Here is a 19245-nt window from a genome sequence, read left to right on the forward strand (position 1 = left end):
GTGGCTGTAGGCTGACAGTACTTGGGTTTCAGGCAGTCTCCCAGCAAGCAGACCCTCAGCAGGCAGGAGTTAGAGAGCAGGCTGGAACACAGAGTCACAAATCAGGTAGCAAGATAGGGGACAGAAATGCAGAGTCAGGTTACCAGGGCTGACGAGTAGGGCTCCAGGCAGGTCTGTTCACACCAGGCAGATGGAGAGGCAGGCGAGCAGCAGGGCTGAGCGAGCTGCAGATCAGGCGAAGGTACAGGAGAGGCAGGCAAGAGGCAGAGTTGACAGAACGGAAGGCAGATCAGGTTACTGGGGCTGGAGAGCAGACAGAGTCAGACGGAACAGGATGTTTTCAGGAGTCAGAGTAGTAGGAACACAGAGCAGTTTATCAGGCTGAGAGTTGCAGACGATCTGACACAGAAGCTTGGGAGGACTGCAGCTTAAATACACACAGGGGGAAAGCAGGTGATCGGCAACAGCCAATGACAGTGACTGAAAGATAATAAGAGGAAGTGAGTGCGGGCGTGGCCGGTAATGCTGAGTGGAGATGTTACCTGAAGAGAGAAGCCCACAGGTAGGACCATGACACATATCTGGCATATTTATACTTACAATGAAAATTCTGCTCACACTGCCATATTTATTTACTTATATTTATATTTATACTGATAATTACTATACTGTCAGACTGCTGTTCCCATTTACATTGTTCATTCTGTTTATATTGTTATTCATCACATTTAAATTTATACCGTTAATTCTGTTCACACTGCCACATTTGCACTTTCTGGATTGCCACTGTCTTTTCTTAGATAGCTTTAGCTTGTGTGTGTACAGTAAATAACCCCCCCCCTTTTTTTAAGTTTATATCTTGTACCTATATTTTTAATTTCATGTTTATTACTGTTTGCACCACGGATAAGAGGGAAATGCAGTTTCAATTCTCTATGTCCTGCACATATGGCATTATTGACAATAAAGTTGACTTGAACTTGAAACTTTGAGGCTTAGTACGGACATGAGATGAACACGGCTGAACAACATTGGCAGGACTGATCTAACAAAGGTCTACCAAAACAGCTCGTGTTTGCAGTAATCATTTTATCTCAGGTGAGATTCAAAAGCTTTCTCAATAATATCATGGAAGAATTTTATTTTGTGTTGCTAGCATTTTGCTATAAAATGAGCAAAATTGTCGTGTCTTGTCATGGTTCACTCGGTTGTTGTTATAATTTTAACACGTGTATTACCATTTTGCTTCTAGGAGCACCAGCAAAATTGTACCTGAAATAAATTGAAATGTGATTTGTGAGCCATAAAGTGAGTGACTTGTCAAAATTTCACACTTTGTCTGTTGTTTACACAAACTAAATGCAAAAGAAGCCCTAACTTACCCTTGCAAGTACAACTGCTTTGTCATCATTGACTCATAGCCACTTTATCCTGTTCTACAGGGTCACAAGCAAGCTGGAGCCTATCCCAGCTGACTACGGGCGAAAGGCGGGGTACACCCTGGACAAGTTGCTAGGTCATCACAGGGCTGACACATAGACACAGACAACCATTCACACTCACGGTCAATTTAGAGTCACCAGTTAACCTAACCTGCATGTCTTTGGACTGTGGGGGAAACCGGAGCAAACCCACGTGGACACGGGGAGAACATGCAAACTCCACACAGAAAGGCCCTCACCGGCCACGGGGCTCGAACCCGGACCTTCTTGCTGGGAGGCGACAGCGCTAACCACTACACTACCGTGCCGCCTGATCATTGACTGGTATAATTAATAAGGCATTTACCCATCCAGAGACAAAGAAGTTATATGTGTCCATGGATTTATAAGACTTCATTTGAGATTTATTAACCCACGAAGTCTACCAAACCAGATAGAACACGATATCTGGATACTCAGTGGTCGGTAGAAGCGTCTTATCCTCAGAAAAATCTCATCTCATCTCATTATCTCTAGCCGCTTTATCCTGTTCTACAGGGTCACAGGCAGGCTGGAGCCTATCCCAGCTGACTACGGGCGAAAGGCGGGGTACACCCTGGACAAGTCGCCAGGTCATCACAGGGCTGACACATAGACACAGACAACCATTCACACTCACATTCACACCTACGGTCAATTTAGAGTCACCAGTTAACCTAACCTGCATGTCTTTGGGGGAAACCGAAGCACCCGGAGGAAACCCACGTGGACACGGGGAGAACATGCAAACTCCACACAGAAAGGCCCTCATCGGCCACTAGGCTCAAACCCAGGACCTTCTTGCTGTGAGGCGACAGCGCTAACCACTACACCACTGTGCTGCCCGTGACTTTTTAAAATAATATGGGTCAGAACCACACATATCTATCTTCTCTTTGCATCGAATCTTCGCTCGACCATTCAAATCGTGAGAAAATTTAGCAGTGTTTACAGACATGCTTTTAGCAGCTGCCATCCTAGCTGCTTTGTATATCCACCATCATAGCAGATGCTCATGATGTAGCACATTTTGATCACGTCATTGCAAGTCATCTATAAGCACAGTGCATGATGTTGACACCAGGATAGGAAAGGCTTGGGGAGCTCTCAACTTTTTTGCTAAAGTATGAGTCTCTCTGATCAAGAAAGCAATGAAGATGAGGCTATTCAAGGCATCAGTTGAGACCATTCTCCTCTACAATTCTGATTCAGGAACACTAACAAAACTCTCACAAACAGAACCGATGGGACACACTTGCCTGCTGAGAAAAGTCCAAAACATTTCTTGGAAGGTGCATATCACAAACAAAGCACTTTACAGGTCAAATCCGTAATTCTTTTAATCTTTTCATTCTCAGGGAGTCAGAACTATACCCATCCAATTATACCCATCCTATGTTGGATGAGTATAGTTCTGATTCCCTGAGAATTAAAAGAGGTGTCCCACAAGGGTCCATTCTAGGCCTGATCCTCTTTACTATTTACGGTATATAAACACCATTTCCTCTGCAGTAGAAAATGGCAAAATTCACCTGTATGCAGATGATACAGTTTTATATTGCATGGCACCAACTTTAGTTCAAGCTTGCAAATCTCTTCAGCAGAGGTCTGAGATTAGTCTTAAATGCTAACAAAACTAAGGTTATGCATTTTACAAAATCTTGCTTTCTTCCCACCCCCACTTTACTAAATATCTCCACTCTGGAACGGAAGTGTATTGAGAAAGTCTTTGCCTATACATATCTAGGTATTTGGTTTGATGAGAAGCTCACTTTTAAAGTCCATATTGAGAATCTGGTGTGGAAACTGAGAGTAAAACTTGGATTTTATTTTAGAAACAGGTCTTGCTTTCCTCTTCAAGCTAGGAAGAAACTGGTCAATGCTACCTTCCTCCCAGTACTGGATTATGAGGATGTCATATATATGCACACTGCCTCATCCACATTAAAAACACTTGACACAGTGTACCATGGTGCACTGCATTTCATTTTAAATGCCAAATCACGTATACATCACTGCCGTCTTTATGAGATGGCTGGTTTTAGCTCTCTGGCTCTGCACAGATGGATTCACTGGCACATCTTCATTTACAAAGCAATTATTGGCAAATTGCCCAGTTACCTTATTAATCTTCTGACCTGGAAAAATAGCACATACAGTCTGCGTTCAAATGACATTCTGCTGTTTACAGTTCCACGCTCAAATACTGAGCTTGGTAAAATGGCTTTCAATTATTCTGCTCCTTCATATTGGAACCTTCTCCAAAAAGACATACAGCTTAGTGTATTTATTTCACTAGAGCACTTTAAACAGCTACTAAAAAACTTGAAATCAGACTGTAGCACATGGTTCCAATGATTTTTACCTATGTACCCTCTCTCCATCAGATTTCTAATCAATTCAATGTGTTTTACTTTTTCTGTTTGTTTTGTTTCTTGTTTGCACTGTTTACTATTTGTAGCTCCTTTTACTTCTTCTGTTTGTTTTGATGTTGTTCTGTATTGTATACTTTTTTTTTAAAACAGTATGTGTTTATATTGTCTATATGTACTCTCAGGGCTCCCTTGCAAAAGAGATTTAATATCTCAATGGGATATCACCTGGTAAAATAAAGGACAAATAAAAATAAAATTTGAAAAAATCCTCGCCTTTCTGACACCATAAGGCACCGGCAGCTCGCCTTAGCTGGGCACATGTCAGGACAGAATGAACCTGCTGGTAGGGTTCTGCCGTGGACCCCAGATATGCGTAGATGAGTAGGGCAACCAAACATCACCTTGAAGAAAGTTCTTGAGAATGACACTGGTTTGGATGGAAAATAACTTCATACAGCTATGTTGGACAGGGTGAGCTGGAGAAAGAACTTCATCATGTCACCAGCTTCCACTGGATGCAGTTAATAAATAAATAAATAAATAAATAAATGGAGTATAAATGTAAAAGTAGTAGTAGAGAATTCTCTCTCTCCACACACACACACACACACACACACACACACACATATATATATATATATATATATATATATATATATATATATATATATATATATATATATATAAGGGCTTTACATTAACTTTTTTGCTCACTGGCCACTGTGGTTAGTGGTTTTCCCGAGTCACTAGCCATTCAGCCTTTTCACTAGCCACAATTTTGTTGCCAGGACATCGCAGTTTTTTCTTCACCACAATACGTTAAAGTTCGGAAGATCTAGATTTAATTATGAATTGCAGCGTATAATGTATCTCTACACAATTGTAGCTCCCTATATGAAAACATGCAACCAATTCAGACAAAAATATAAACAGAGTATTCTGTTTATTGAACTCAAATTCAAGCCCCTTACAATATGAAATATCGTATAATATGAAAAATAACATTTAGTACAACTGAACTGATTTTAATATTAAACGTCCAATTCAAAACATTTATCATTGAAAAATATTTGATGTTTTGATATGCAAGTATTATATGTCTCATCTCATTATCTCTAGCCGCTTTATCCTTCTACAGGGTCGCAGGCAAGCTGGAGCCTATCCCAGCTGACTACGGGCGAAAGGCGGGGTACACCCTGGACAAGTCGCCAGGTCATCACAGGGCTGACACATAGACACAGACAACCATTCACACTCACACCTACGGTCAATTTAGAGTCACTAGTTAACCTAACCTGCATGTCTTTGGACTGTGGGGGAAACCGGAGCACCCGGAGGAAACCCACGCGGACACGGGGAGAACATGCAAACTCCACACAGAAAGGCCCTCGCCGGCCCCGGGGCTCGAACCCAGGACCTTCTTGCTGTGAGGCGACAGCACTAACCACTACACCACCGTGCCACCCCAGTATTATATGTATTATCAAGTATTATGTATATTATGTATTGTCTATTACAGTTTTTTTCAATTGCTAACAAGCGTTTACCCATACTTATGATACTTTTTCTAAACTCTTAACACAGACTGACACCTACGGCACACAATTGGCCAAATGGTTAATTTTCTTCTCAAAAGCACATACTGTTAAATATATACCAAAGATTCTTTTCAAAATAGAGCAAATCTTTTTCTGTACATACTAACTTCCCCAAAACACAAGAATTCTGACTCAAAATTAAATACTTATGTCAAACAATAACATTTGTTTTCACTTCACAAGTTACATGGAGTCTATCAAAGTACACCAGGTTTCAAAATACTGGATATTGTTGACATTACAAAAAGTGCATAGACTTTTCTGTTTCAGTTTTACGTAAATGTACTGTATTTGCATGCAAAAATGCAATCCACTGTTTTACCCCAAATATCTTGTATGTTGACATGTAATAGTCACATTCAAAAGAATTTCAGTAAAAAGCAAATAGATTTTTTTCCTTTACTGTTTACAGTACCTACTTCAGTAGGTACATTTGAAATACTGTGACAGAACAGAAAAAAAAACAAAACAAAAATAACACAAAAGATCAATACTTCCAAATAAAAATGCCCAGATACGTAAAGCAGAGAAACAATCAAACAATACAGCAAAAAAATCCATCTCTAATCTCTTCTATCATCTGGGTTTGGCCACATGTTTTCATCTACATCACATCTTATGTCTTCCAAGGCAATACACCTAGGGTAAAAACGCTTTGAGTGCCGGATCCAGCCTTGGCAGTCTTCCGCTGTTATGTCCCTACAGCCGGCATCCATGGCATCCAGGAGGGTCATTTGATCATGTGGCTGATGGTCATACACATTCCACCTCCATGCCGAGAAGAATTCCTCTATCGGATTTAGGAATGGTGAATATGGTGGAAGGAAGAGGCGTACAAATCTTTGGTGGTCCCTGAACCATGCCGTCACTGCCTGTGAGTGGTGGAAAGCAACGTTATCCCACGTGATCACGAAGGTGCTGATGTTGTCACCCTCATCATATTGTTTTGGAACCAGTTGCTGGTGAAGGTCATTCATGAATGCAATGAGGCGCTCTGTGTTGTAAGGCCCGACCTGAGACCTGTGCAGAAGTAAGCCTGTATGTGCTATTGCTGCGCACATAGTGATGTTGGCACCCCTCTGCCCTGGTACATCAACTGTAGCCCTTTTTCCTATTACATTTCTTCCGCGACGACGCCTTTTTGACACATTGAAGCCAGCCTCGTCGATGAAGATAAATTCGTGAGGGACCTGGTTGGCCTCCAATTCCATGACTCTCTGAAACAAAGTTCATTTACGTAAGTCAAATTACAGTATTACTGTATACCATACTGTATTGTAATGATTACAGTAGTGGTCAGCAAACAGAATTGAATATAGAATTGAAAATACAGTATACCTGCACATACAGCCTTCGTAGATCCTTCACTCGATCACTGTTCCGATCGAACGGTACAGTGTAGAGCTGCTTCATTCGCACTCTGTGTTTTGATAGTGTGCGTGCAATGGTAGTGAGACTGATGCTGTTGATGTTCTCAAACACTTCATTTTCATCAACAATTCTGTCCTGAATTTCGCGCAGTCTGATTTCATTGTTTGCAACAACCATTGCCACAATGGCCAGCTCTTGGTCATTGTTCAGGAGCCTTCCTCTTCCCCCAGAGCGAGGAAGGCATTCCATCCTTTACAGTAAAATACAGTAAAGGGAAAATACAGTATGTAAAAACACAATTACCACAAATACTTACTGTATACAGTAATTTACCAATGAAAATAGACACAATCCATGTAAATACGTACCTGTTGGTTTGTTGAAATATGCGAACAATACTGGCAACTGTTGACCTTGGCACATTGGGCTGCACCCTTTCACCTGCCTCTCTTAGGGACAGACCATGATTTACCACATGGTCAATGACAGTGGCACGGATTTCATCAGTCACCACCATTCGTGCAGCTCTTCTAATGCCTCCACCACGCATCCTGACCCCTCTACCATGCCCTCTCCTCTGGCCTGCTCCTCTTACTGGGCCCACACCTATTACCGGGGCTGCACCTCTCACTGCACCGGCACCTCTTCTTGCAACATCTGCCCTTCTTCCTGCAGCTACCCCTCTTCCTGCATCCCTTCCTGGGCCTGCACCTCTCCCTTGGCCCCTCACTCTTAGTCTTCCTCGTCCAGACATTCTCTTTCTGCTTACTCCATTACAAGCATTACTCCACAAAGGCCTCCTTTTATAAGTGTCTACATTTGAGCCATACTATGATCAGCTGTGGTTGGTCCAATTTACCCAATAAATATCTGCTGTCAATTATTCAATTACATATTTGTCAATCAGCTGAGATATATAGTTTTTGAACTGATATCATTGCTGAGGGAAGTGTATTTATGCTGTATGTATAGTTTGGAATATTGTTTTTGCTATTTTGGGAAGTTGTGTGTTAACAATTGTAAATAATACAAAAATAGTCTATCATTTTGTTAAGAGGCATATCTTGTCTGTTATGAAAATGTAAGCAATGAGGAAATGTGTTTACTGACTGCAAATTGTGTGAAAATGTCATGAAACGTCTGAATGGTATGGCCACAAAAGTGTGGTGGTGTGGTGATTGTGTGAAGAGTTTTGAAAATGTGCCAAATGAGTGGACGAACGCTTGTTAGCAACTGAAAAAAACTGTAAGTGTGTGTGTGTGTGTGAACATGTGTAGCGAGAGACATTAAATGTCCTCATTACAGTCATCATCAGATGAGTCTGAATGGTCCATGAGAAATGGTCTTTGTGACCTGAGGCTTCCAGCAGGCCATAAGTTGATAGCTGGGGCAGGATCAACTTCTTTACAATCGCATGAACGTTTCTAAACAGCAGCTCCATCCTCTCCAGCTCAGCTGACTTCATGACAGCCAGGGACTGAAAGCAATGCCATCTTCACCTGTTTTGATGTTATAGTACCGATGTGTGCATTTGACTTTTCATGGTCCTTTATAGTTTCGAGTTTAAAATTGCTGGTGCCTGTCTTTGCCATACTTTCTACAGTCTTCGCAGTACAGGGTATTTTCAGTTTTGCTATGAACTAGCCAATCTCGCCTGAACTTCCATTTGTCATTCAACTGTCTTATCTTCCTATTAGCACCTTGTTCATCTCCATGGCCGTAGCTAGCTATGAGGCCACTGAGGCCCGGACCTCAGTCATTTTTAAGAGCTGAAAATACATTTGTACACTAAATATTCAACTGGATAAAAAAATAAAGAATAACATTAAAACGTCTCCATAAAAAGTGCATTGTTAATTATGTTAAACGCTGATTCTGTCTTCTATGTCTGTTATGTGCGCGCAGCTCTGAGACCAAGAACACAAAAGCGAATGAGCGCGCGACTCAGGGGAGGAACGCAATGCAGGAGACATGGGGTTTCCATGGTAACCATCAGTGCACTTTCATCAAGCTGTTTAATTTACATTTTCAAGGCAGCACAGTTGTAGCCTACCTTGCAGACATGCAGCTTGTGAACAGGCAAGGCAGGCAACTGCTGGTAGATGGCTGTGTTGACTTTGGACTTGATAAAATACAGTGGACCAACACCAGCAGATGACATGGCACCCCAAATCATCACAGACGGTGGAAACTTCACACTGGGCTTCAAACACTTTGGATTCTGTGCCTCTCCACTCTTCCTCCAGACTCTAGAACCGTGATTTCCAAATTAAATGCAAAATGTACTTTTATCTGAAAAGAGGACTTTGGACCACTGAGCAACAGTCCATTTCTTTCTCTCCTTAGCCCAGATAAGACACTTCTGACATTGTCTCTGGCTCAGGAGTAGCTTGAAATTAGGAATGCGAAAGTTGTATCCCCTTTCTTGAAGACGTCTGTTTGTGATGGGTCTTGATACACTGACATCAGCCTCAGTCCACTCCTTGTGAAGCTCTCCCAAATTCTTGAATCAACTTTTCTTGACAATCCTCTCAAGACTGCAGCCATCCCTGTTGCTTGTGCACCTTTTCCAGCCACCCTTTTCAGCAATGACCTTTTGTGGCTTACCCTGCTTGTGGGGGCATCAGTGATCATCTTCTGGATAAGAGTCAAGTCAGCAGTCTTCCCCATGATTGTGGTTGTGTGTACTGAACTAGACCGAGAGATACACTGTGTTCATACTGGTTCATACTGTTTTACTCAAACTCGAAATGAAATATTCTAATATTTTCAGATTTTTTTTATGTTTTTGTACCATATACCATACTGATTAAAATTAAAATAGAAAAATGCTTGAAACATTTTAGTGTATGTGTAATGAGTCTATAATATATAATATTTTCACTTTCTTAAATAACTGATGGAAAATATTGAACTTTTTCACAATATTCTAATTTTTTGAGATGCACTAGTGTGTGTGTGTGTATATATATATATATATATATATATATATATATGTGTGTGTGTGTGTGTGTGTATGTATATATATATTTATAGTGTGTGTGTGTGTGTGTGTGTGTGTGTGTGTGTGTGGAGAGAGAGAGTATTATCTATTACTACTTTTATACTACTACTTTTATGGGTTTTATAGATAATTGGGCTAATTTTGAGGGCACTGCTGGCCTGTTAGGGCGGGACGGTATCCATCCCACTTGAGAAGGTGCTGCTCTCATTTCCTGCAGCATAGGTCATAGTCTCAGAACAGGCCTAGTTAATTTCTGACAATCCAGAGCCAAGGCCAGGGAGCAGACGAACAGGCTAAACTGACTGTCTGCTAGCTGTACAGAGTGGTCACTCAGGGTCCACTACATCGAGACTGTGTCTGTTCCTCGAGCTAAACAAAAAGGTAGAAATATTCAGAGAGTTTGTTCCAGTAGCCTAATCAATATAAAATTAGATCATACTGACTGTACAGCCACTGCCAGCACCTGTGATCTAAAGGTGGGGCTATTAAATATTAGATCTCTTACATCTAAAGCGCTAAACTCATTACTGATCAGGAGTTTAATGTACTTTGTTTAACTGAAACATGGATTAAGCCAAATGAATATATAGCTGTTGTATCTGACCAGGTGGGTGGAGTGCAGAAGCACGGCAGGCCAGAACTGAGTTCTCAAAACTCTTTTATTTTCAGCTTTTCAGCCTTGCCTTTTACACTCTCCCAGCCATACACGTACACACACAAGTCTTCTGGTTGGGGAGAGAGCTCCCTTTCTCTGCTCTCTCTCTCTCCTTTTAAAGGGCGTGGTCACTGGGGAAGACACACAAACACAGGTTAATTCCCATCAGGTGCAGTGATTCCACCACTTACAGTACCTTCCCTGACTCCGCCCTCCATTCACAGGCTGATGCTTGGCCACACCCCCGCTGCCACATACCCCCACCGCCTGACTGAGGCCGGGGAGCTGTCCGGCCTGTAGCCGACTCCCCCCCACCTTGACGGGAGAGGAAATCCGCCACGACCATCTGCGCCCCCGGCCTGTGGACCACCTTGAACTTAAACGGCTGGAGTGCCAGATACCAACAGGTGATCCGCGCGTTGGCATCCTTCATGCGGTGGAGCCACTGCAGGGGCATGTGGTCCGAACAGAGGGTGAAAGGGCGCCCCAGCAGATAGTAGCAGAGGGCAAGGACCACCCACTTGATGGCGAGGCATTCCTTTTCGATTGTGCTGTACCTGCCCTCACACACCAACAGCTTCTGGCTGATATACAGCACTGGACGTTCCTCCCCCTCCACCTCCTGGGACAAAACAGCCCCCAGACCTCTGTCCGATGCATCCGTCTGCAAAATAAAAGGGAGAGAAAAGTCAGGGGAGTGTACCAGTGGCCCCCCACACAGTGCAGCCTTTACCTCCGAGAAAGCCCGCTGGCATTGCTCCGTCCACTGGACCAGATCTGGTGCTCCCTTTTTAGTGAGATCAGTCAGCGGGCTGGTGACGTCCGAATAATTAGGTATAAACCTACGATAGTAGCCAGCCAGCCCCAGGAACTGTCTCACCCCCTTTTTGGTCTTGGGCCTCGGGCAGGCCGCAATCACTGCTGTCTTATTAATTTGGGGATGCACCTGCCCATTGCCCAAGTGGAAACCCAGATACCGTACTTCCACCTGCCCAATCGCACACTTCTTCAGGTTGGCTGTGAGACCCGCTTGCCTCAGCAACCTAAGGACGGCCCTTAGGTGTTCTAAGTGGTGCGGCCAGTCATTACTGTAAATAATATCATTCAAGTAGGTGGCCGTGTAGGTGGCGTGGGGGCGGAGGACCCTATCCATAAGCCGCTGGAACGTAGTGGGTGCCCCAAACAGCCCAAAAGGAAGTGTGACGAACTGGTGTAAGCCAAACGGTGTGGAAAAGGCCATTCTCTCTCAATTAACTGGTTAATTTAGAGTCACCAGTTAACCTAAATGTCTTTGGGGGAAACCAAAGCACCCAGAGGAAACCCACTCAGACACAGGGAGAACATGCAAACTCTACACAGAAAGGCCCTCGCCAGCCACAGGGCTCAAACCCGGACCTTCTTGCTGTAAGGCAACAGCGCTAACCACTACACCACTGTGCCGCTCATGCTTATATTTACATAAGAATAACATCCATGAAATGTATCAGTCAGGATTTAGACCTCATCATCGCACAGAGACAGCTCTGGTTAAAGTAGTAAATAACCTACTGTTGGCGTCTGATCAGGGCTGTGTCTCGCTGCTTGTGTTGCTTGACCTTAGTGCAGCATTTGATACCATTGATCATTCCATTCTTCTGGATAGACTAGAAAATGTTGTGGGAGTTAAGGGAACGGTACTCTCCTGGCTCAGGTCTTAGTTAACTGATCGCTATCAGTACGTTGATGTAAATGGTGATATTTCTAGACGTACTGAGGTAAAGTTTGGTGTTCCACAAGGTTCTGTATTGGGTCCACTGCTTTTTTCTTTATATATGTGTAGCAAGAATCGCGTGTGGGTGGAGCACAGAGGACGGCAGGACAGAGATCAGGTTTGACTAACGGCTTTATTGCCACACTTTTCAGGGTTACAATAATTTCAAATAGCGAGAGAGACACACACACACACACAGCGTCTCGTCCGGGAATGCTCCCTCTGCTCTCGCTCTCCCTCCTTAAATAGGGCGGTTTACTGGGGAGAACACACAAAACACAGGTTAATGACACTCAGGTGAAGCGATTCTGCCAATTACCTTCCCCAACTCCGCCCTCCCGTCACAGACCGGTGCTTGACCACGCCCCCGCTGCCACATACCCCCACCGCCCGACTCAGGCCGGGCGCCCGTCTGGCCCGCAGCCGACTCCCCCCCCCCCTTGATGGGAGAGGAAGTCCGCCACGACCATCTGCGCCCCCGGCCTGTGGACCACCTTGAAGTTGAAAGGTTGGAGCGCCAGATACCAACGGGTGATCCGCGCGTTGGCATCCTTCATGCGGTGGAGCCACTGGAGGGGCGCGTGGTCCGAACAGAGGGTGAAAGAGCGCCCCAGCAGGTAGTAACGGAGGGCGAGGACCGCCCACTTGATGGCCAGGCACTCCTTCTCGATAGTGCTGTAGCGCCCCTCACGCACTGACAGCTTCCGGCTGATGTACAACACTGGGCGGTCCTCTCCCCCCACCTGCTGGGACAAAACGGCCCCCAGCCCTCTGTCCGACGCATCCATCTGCAACAAAAAGGGGAGAGAGAAGTCAGGGGAGTGCAAAAGTGGCCCCCCACACAGTGCAGCCTTTACCTCAGAGAAAGCCCGCTGGCACTGCTCCGTCCACTGGACCGGATATGGCGCTCCCTTTTTAGTGAGGTCAGTCAGCGGGCTGGTGACGTCCGAATAATTAAGTATAAACCTACGATAATAGCCAGCCAGCCCCAGGAACTGTCTCACCCCCTTTTTGGTCTTGGGTCTCGGGCAGGCCGCAATCGCTGCTGTCTTATTAATTTGGGGACGCACCTGCCCGTTACCCAAGTGGAAGCCCAGATACCGTACTTCCACCCGCCCAATCGCACACTTCTTCGGGTTGGCAGTGAGCCCCGCCCGCCTCAGCGACCTAAGGACGGCCCTCAGGTGTTGCAGGTGCCGCTGCCAGTCATTACTATAAATGATGATGTCGTCTAAGTAAGCGGCCGCATAGGTGGCGTGGGGCCGGAGGATCCGGTCCATCAGCCGCTGAAACGTAGCGGGCGCCCCAAACAGCCCAAACGGAAGTGTGACGAGCTGGTGTAAGCCGAACGGTGTGGAAAAGGCCGTTTTTTCCCGGGATAATGGAGTCAAGGGGATCTGCCAATATCCCTTCGTCAAATCCAGTGTCGAGTAAAAGCGAGCCGTGCCTAGTCGATCGAGCAGCTCATCAATACGAGGCATTGGGTACGCGTCGAATTTAGACACCGCATTGACTTTTCTATAGTCCACACAGAACCGGACCGAGCCGTCAGCCTTGGGAACCAAGACCACCGGGCTGCTCCAGTCACTGTGGGACTCCTCGACGATGCCCATTTCGAGCATGGCCTGAAGTTCTTCCCGAACCACCTTTTTTTTGTGTTCGGGTAATCTATAAGGACGGCTACGCACTACCACCCCCGGGGGCGTCTCTATGTGGTGTTCTATGAGGTTGGTGCATCCGGGCCGGGGCGAGAACACATCCGAAAACTCGGTCTGCAACTGGGCGACCTCCGTGAGTTGGGTCGGGGAGAGGTGGTCTCCACAGGGGACCGGAGAGGTGCGAGATGCCAATGACCCTTTTTGGATCTCCGGCCCCAGCTCCGCCTTCTCCGGAACTACCGACACCAACGCCACGGGGACCTCCTCATTCCAGAGCTTCAGCAGATTGAGGTGGTAGATCTGTAGCGCCCCCTCCCTGTCCGTTCGCCTAACCTCATAGTCGACGTCCCCGACTCGCCGTGTGACCTCGAAGGGCCCTTGCCACTTGGCGATTAATTTGGAGCTCGACGTGGGCAACAGGACGAGTACCTTATCTCCCGGAGTGAACTCTCTAAGGCGCTTGCCCTTGTTGTACAGGCGGGTTTGCCATTCCTGGGCCTGCCGCAAATTCTCCTGAGTTAAGTGGGTGAGCGTGTGGAGTTTTGCGCGCAGATCCATAACGTATTGAATTTCATTTTTGCTCTGCGAAGGTCCCTCCTCCCAATTTTCCCGCAGTACATCTAAGATGCCGCGCGGCTTACGCCCATACAGTAATTCAAATGGGGAGAACCCCGTGGAGGCTTGGGGGACCTCTCGCACTGCAAACAACAAGGGTTCGAGCCACTTATCCCAGTTACGTGCGTCCTCACTTACGAATTTTTTGATAATATTCTTGAGGGTGCGGTTGAACCGTTCGACTAAACCGTCCGTTTGTGGGTGATACACGCTGGTGCGGATCGGCTTAATACCCAGTAGCCCATACAGTTCGGCCAGTGTTCGTGACATAAACGAGGTGCCTTGATCAGTCAGAATCTCTTTCGGGATTCCGACCCGGGAGATGACGTGGAAGAGGGCCTCTGCAATACTACATGCGGAGATATTGCGAAGAGGCACCGCTTCCGGGTATCGCGTTGCATAGTCCACCAGAACCAATATAAAGCGGTACCCTCGTGTTGACCGATCTAATGGCCCGACGAGATCCATCCCAATTCGTTCAAACGGGGTCTCGATTAATGGTAGGGGGCGCAAGGGCGCTTTTGGAATGGCAGCTGGATTTACTAACTGGCATTCGCGGCACGCCGTACACCACTTACGGACGTCGCCGCGAATTCCCGGCCAATAGAATCGGGCCATTATCCGGGCGAGTGTTTTATCCTGCCCGAGGTGTCCCGCCATGGGATTAAAGTGAGCCGCCTGGAATACCAATTCCCGGCGGCTCTTTGGAATTAACAACTGGGTGACACGCTCCTTCGTCTGAGTGTCCTGCGTCACTCGGTATAACCTATCCTTTAAAATGGAAAAATAGGGGAAGGTCGGGGTGGCATTCGGCTGGAGCGTTTGACCATCGATTACTCTCACTTGGTCAAACGCGTGTCGCAGAGTTTCGTCTCGCGATTGTTCCAGTGGGAATCCGCGAGGGATTCCCCAATAGAAAGAGGAGGAGCCGGGGGCTCCTCACTCTGTCGCGGAGATGACGTAGACGGCTCTGCGACCGCAGCTCCAGCCAAAACGACACCGGGACCCCCCCCCGGCTAACCGGCAGGACCCACTCTTTACTAGGTGTGCCATCAACCCCCGGAATCCCGGCCAATCAGTCCCCAAGATTAAAGAGTGGGTAAGGCGAGGATTAACCGCCACCTTTACTATAGATTTGTCCCCTCTGAAATGTATGTGGACCGACACCAACGGGTAGCAGTGAACATCCCCGTGCACACACAACACCTTCACCCCTTGTGCTCCCCCCAATGCCTCGTCTTGCACCAGGCTTTGGCGGATCGAGGTCTGGTTGCAACCCGAATCCACCAACGCCTGATAGGTCGCCCCTTGTACACTTACCGGTATGCGATATGCTCCGGCCTGATCGAGGGCAGCCTCTGGCGCGTCGGGGATCCGCACCACCGCCCCCACCTCCATCGCGGCACACTGTTGCTGCAGGTGGCCCGGTTCCCCGCAGCGCCAGCAAACCGGCCCGGGCCTCCCCTCTGCAGCTGTGGATTGAGGGTCACTCACCTGAGGGGGGGGAGAGACAGACACAGAAGGGAGAAACGGGAGGGCACCACGGGTGCGGCGGGCCGGCTGGGGTGGGGCCGGCCCCCGCCTCCGTGGTGGGGGAATGGGGCGAGGACGGGACACGGGAGGAGGGGGAAGAGAGAGAGAGAGAGAAGAGGGGAGAGAAGATGACATCCGTTGTCCTGCCGCCGGGACAGCCGCCAGATGATCCTCCGCCAGTCCTACGGCCTGATCCAGCGACGCCGGGCGGTGGCACTGGACCCACTCCGCGGTTCCGGCGGGTAGGCGGGCGATGAACTGCTCCAGCGCCACCTGGTCGATGATCCCCTCGGCGTCGCGATCTTCGGCCCTCAGCCACCGCCAGCAGGCGTCCCGGAGCTGCTGGCCGAACGCGAACGGGCTGCCGACTTCCTCCATTCGCAGCGCGCGGAAGCGCTGGCGCTGCTGCTCCGGCGTGCGCCCCACGCGCTGGAGGACAGCCCGGCGAAGGTCGGCGTAGGCCAGCCGGTGGTCGGCGGGGAGCTGTAGTGCGGCTAACTGCGCCTCTCCCGTCAGGAGGGGGAGGAGGCGCGCCGCGCGCTGTTCCATCGGCCACCCCGAGGCTTCGGCGACCTGTTCGAACAACGCGATGAACGCCTCGGGGTCGTCCTGCGGGCCCATCTTAGTCAAGGTGATGGGAGATGGGCCCGCAGCCGGGGCGCTGGTGGACCCCGCCGACGCGAGGAGGCGCCGGAACGCCTCACGGTCTTCCTGTTGAGCCAGCACCAGGGCTTCGAAGCGGCGCTCCTGCTCCTTCCGGAGCGTGACGAGCGCCTGGTGCTGGCTCTGCTGAGCCGTGGCGAGGGCGTGGACCAAGTCCGCGAACGGGGAGGATTCCATGGGGCTGCAGGACAGGTGCTCCACGATCCCGGGTTTCGGCACCACTGTAGCGAGAATCGCGTGTGGGTGGAGCACAGAGGACGGCAGGACAGAGATCAGGTTTGACTAACGGCTTTATTGCCACACTTTTCAGGGTTACAATAATTTCAAATAGCGAGAAAGACACACACACACACAGCGTCTCGTCCGGGAATGCTCCCTCTGCTCTCGCTCTCCCTCCTTAAATAGGGCGGTTTACTGGGGAGAACACACAAAACACAGGTTAATGACACTCAGGTGAAGCGATTCTGCCACTTACCTTCCCCAACTCCGCCCTCCCGTCACAGACCGGTGCTTGACCACGCCCCCGCTGCCACAATATGTTACCTCTGGGTGATATTATTCATAAACGTTGTATTAGTTTCCACTGTTATGCTGATGACACACAGTTGTAAGTTTCTGCAAAACCTGATGAGAGACACCAGCTTAATAGAATTGAGGAATGTGTAAAGGACATTAGACACTGGATGCTTATTAATTTCCTTCTGCTTAACTCTGACAAGACTGAAATACTTGTACTAGGACCACATGCAGCTAGAAGTAAGTTTTCTGATTACACAGTAACTCTGGATGGCCTTTCTGTAGTGTTTGGGAATCAGGCAGAGTCTCAGCATTTAAGTCTAGGCTGAATTATCTGTTTAGGCAAGCCTTTTGTTAATGGTGATCTGGAGGGTCCTCAGACATAGTGTTTTGGTAAACTGGGATGTATGGATGCTGTCAGTCCCCCACTCATTTGCTCACTCAAGTTTGTTGACGGTGTAGTGGCTGGCTGCTTTATGTCCCAGGGCTCCCTCATGCCTGTGTTAACTTCTGGCTCTCCCCTTTTAGTTATGCTGCCATAGTTAGTTGCCAGAGTCCCTGCTTGTACTCAGTGCAATATGTATACTGTTCCTACTTATTCAGGTGACATTGGGCATACCTAACAACCTGTGCTTTTTTTTTCTCTACCCCCCAAATCTGTCCCTTTGAGTTACATGTCGGTCCTGGTATCGAGATGCTGACCTCTTCTGCTCCTCGGACCTGCCTGATCTATCCTGGTGCCCTGTGTCTGGTTGGAGTCTCATCGCATTGCTCCTGTGGAGGGCGGCGCCATGTGGACAGTTGGGAGTTGCGCCTGGAGAATGCTCTGGACTCTTGCAGTAGTGCTTTTGGAACTGCAGTTGACTTGCTGACTTTAGGACTGCAGTTGACTTGCTGACATTGGGACTGCGGTTGTTGTGAACGGTTTTGCGCTTGGGTTTCCATCAATGGGGGGTTTATAGCATCAACGAACCTGACTTTATGTTAGGACTGTTAATGTTATAGTCATGTTGTCTGTTGTTGCCCAAATGAAGATGGGTTCCCTTTTGAGTCTGGTTCCTCTTGAGGTTTCTTCCTCATGTTATCTGAGGGAGTTTTCCTTGCCACCGTCGCCACAGGTGTGCTCATTGGGGATAGATATATGGCAGCACAATGGTGTAGTGGTTGGCACTGTTGCCTCACAGCAAGAAGGTCCTGGGTACGCGGCCGGCAAGGGCCTTTTTTTGTGGAGTTTGCATGTTCTCCCCATGTTTGCATGGGTTTCCTCCTGGTGAGCCAGTTTGCCCCACAGTCCAAAGACATGCAGGTTAGGCTAATTGGTGGCTCTAAATTGACCGTAGGTGTGAGTGTGAATGGTTGTTTGTGTCTATGCGATGACCTGGCGACTTGTCCAGGGTGTACCCCGCCTCTCGCCCATAGTCAGCTGGGATAGGCTCTAGCTTGCCTGCAACCCTGTAGAACAGGATAAACAGCTACAGATAATGGATGGGTGTACACACACATATATATATATATATATATATATATATAAGGGTGGTGTAGTGGTTAGCACTGTTGCCTCACTGCAGCCCAGCAGCCAATGAGGGCCTTTCTGTGTGGAGTTTACATGTTATCCCTGTGTCTGTGTAGGTTTCCTCTGGGTGTTCTGGTGTCCCCCAAAGACATGCAGGTTAGATTAATTGGTGGCTCTAAATTGACTGTAGGTGTGAATGTTTGTTTGTCTCTGTGTCAGCCCTGCGATAACCTGTTGACTTGTCCAGAGTGTACCTTGCCTCTCGCCCATAGTCAGCTGGGATAGGCTCCAGCTTGCCTGTGACCCTGTAGGACACGATAAGCGGCTACAGATGATGGATGGATATATATATTCCCCCTGTCTGTCCCTTGGAATTACATGTCAATTCTGAGATCGAGATGCTGACCTCTTCTGCTCCTCGGACCTGCCTGATCTATCCTGATGCCCTATTTTTTTTTTGCCCTTTTTGCTGCTGTTCCTTAACTGTTTCATCTGGTTACATTGTTTGCACATATTTGCACATTACTGCCATTT

This window comes from Neoarius graeffei, chromosome 4 (assembly GCF_027579695.1).
Source record: "Neoarius graeffei isolate fNeoGra1 chromosome 4, fNeoGra1.pri, whole genome shotgun sequence".
Lineage (NCBI taxonomy): Eukaryota > Metazoa > Chordata > Actinopteri > Siluriformes > Ariidae > Neoarius > Neoarius graeffei.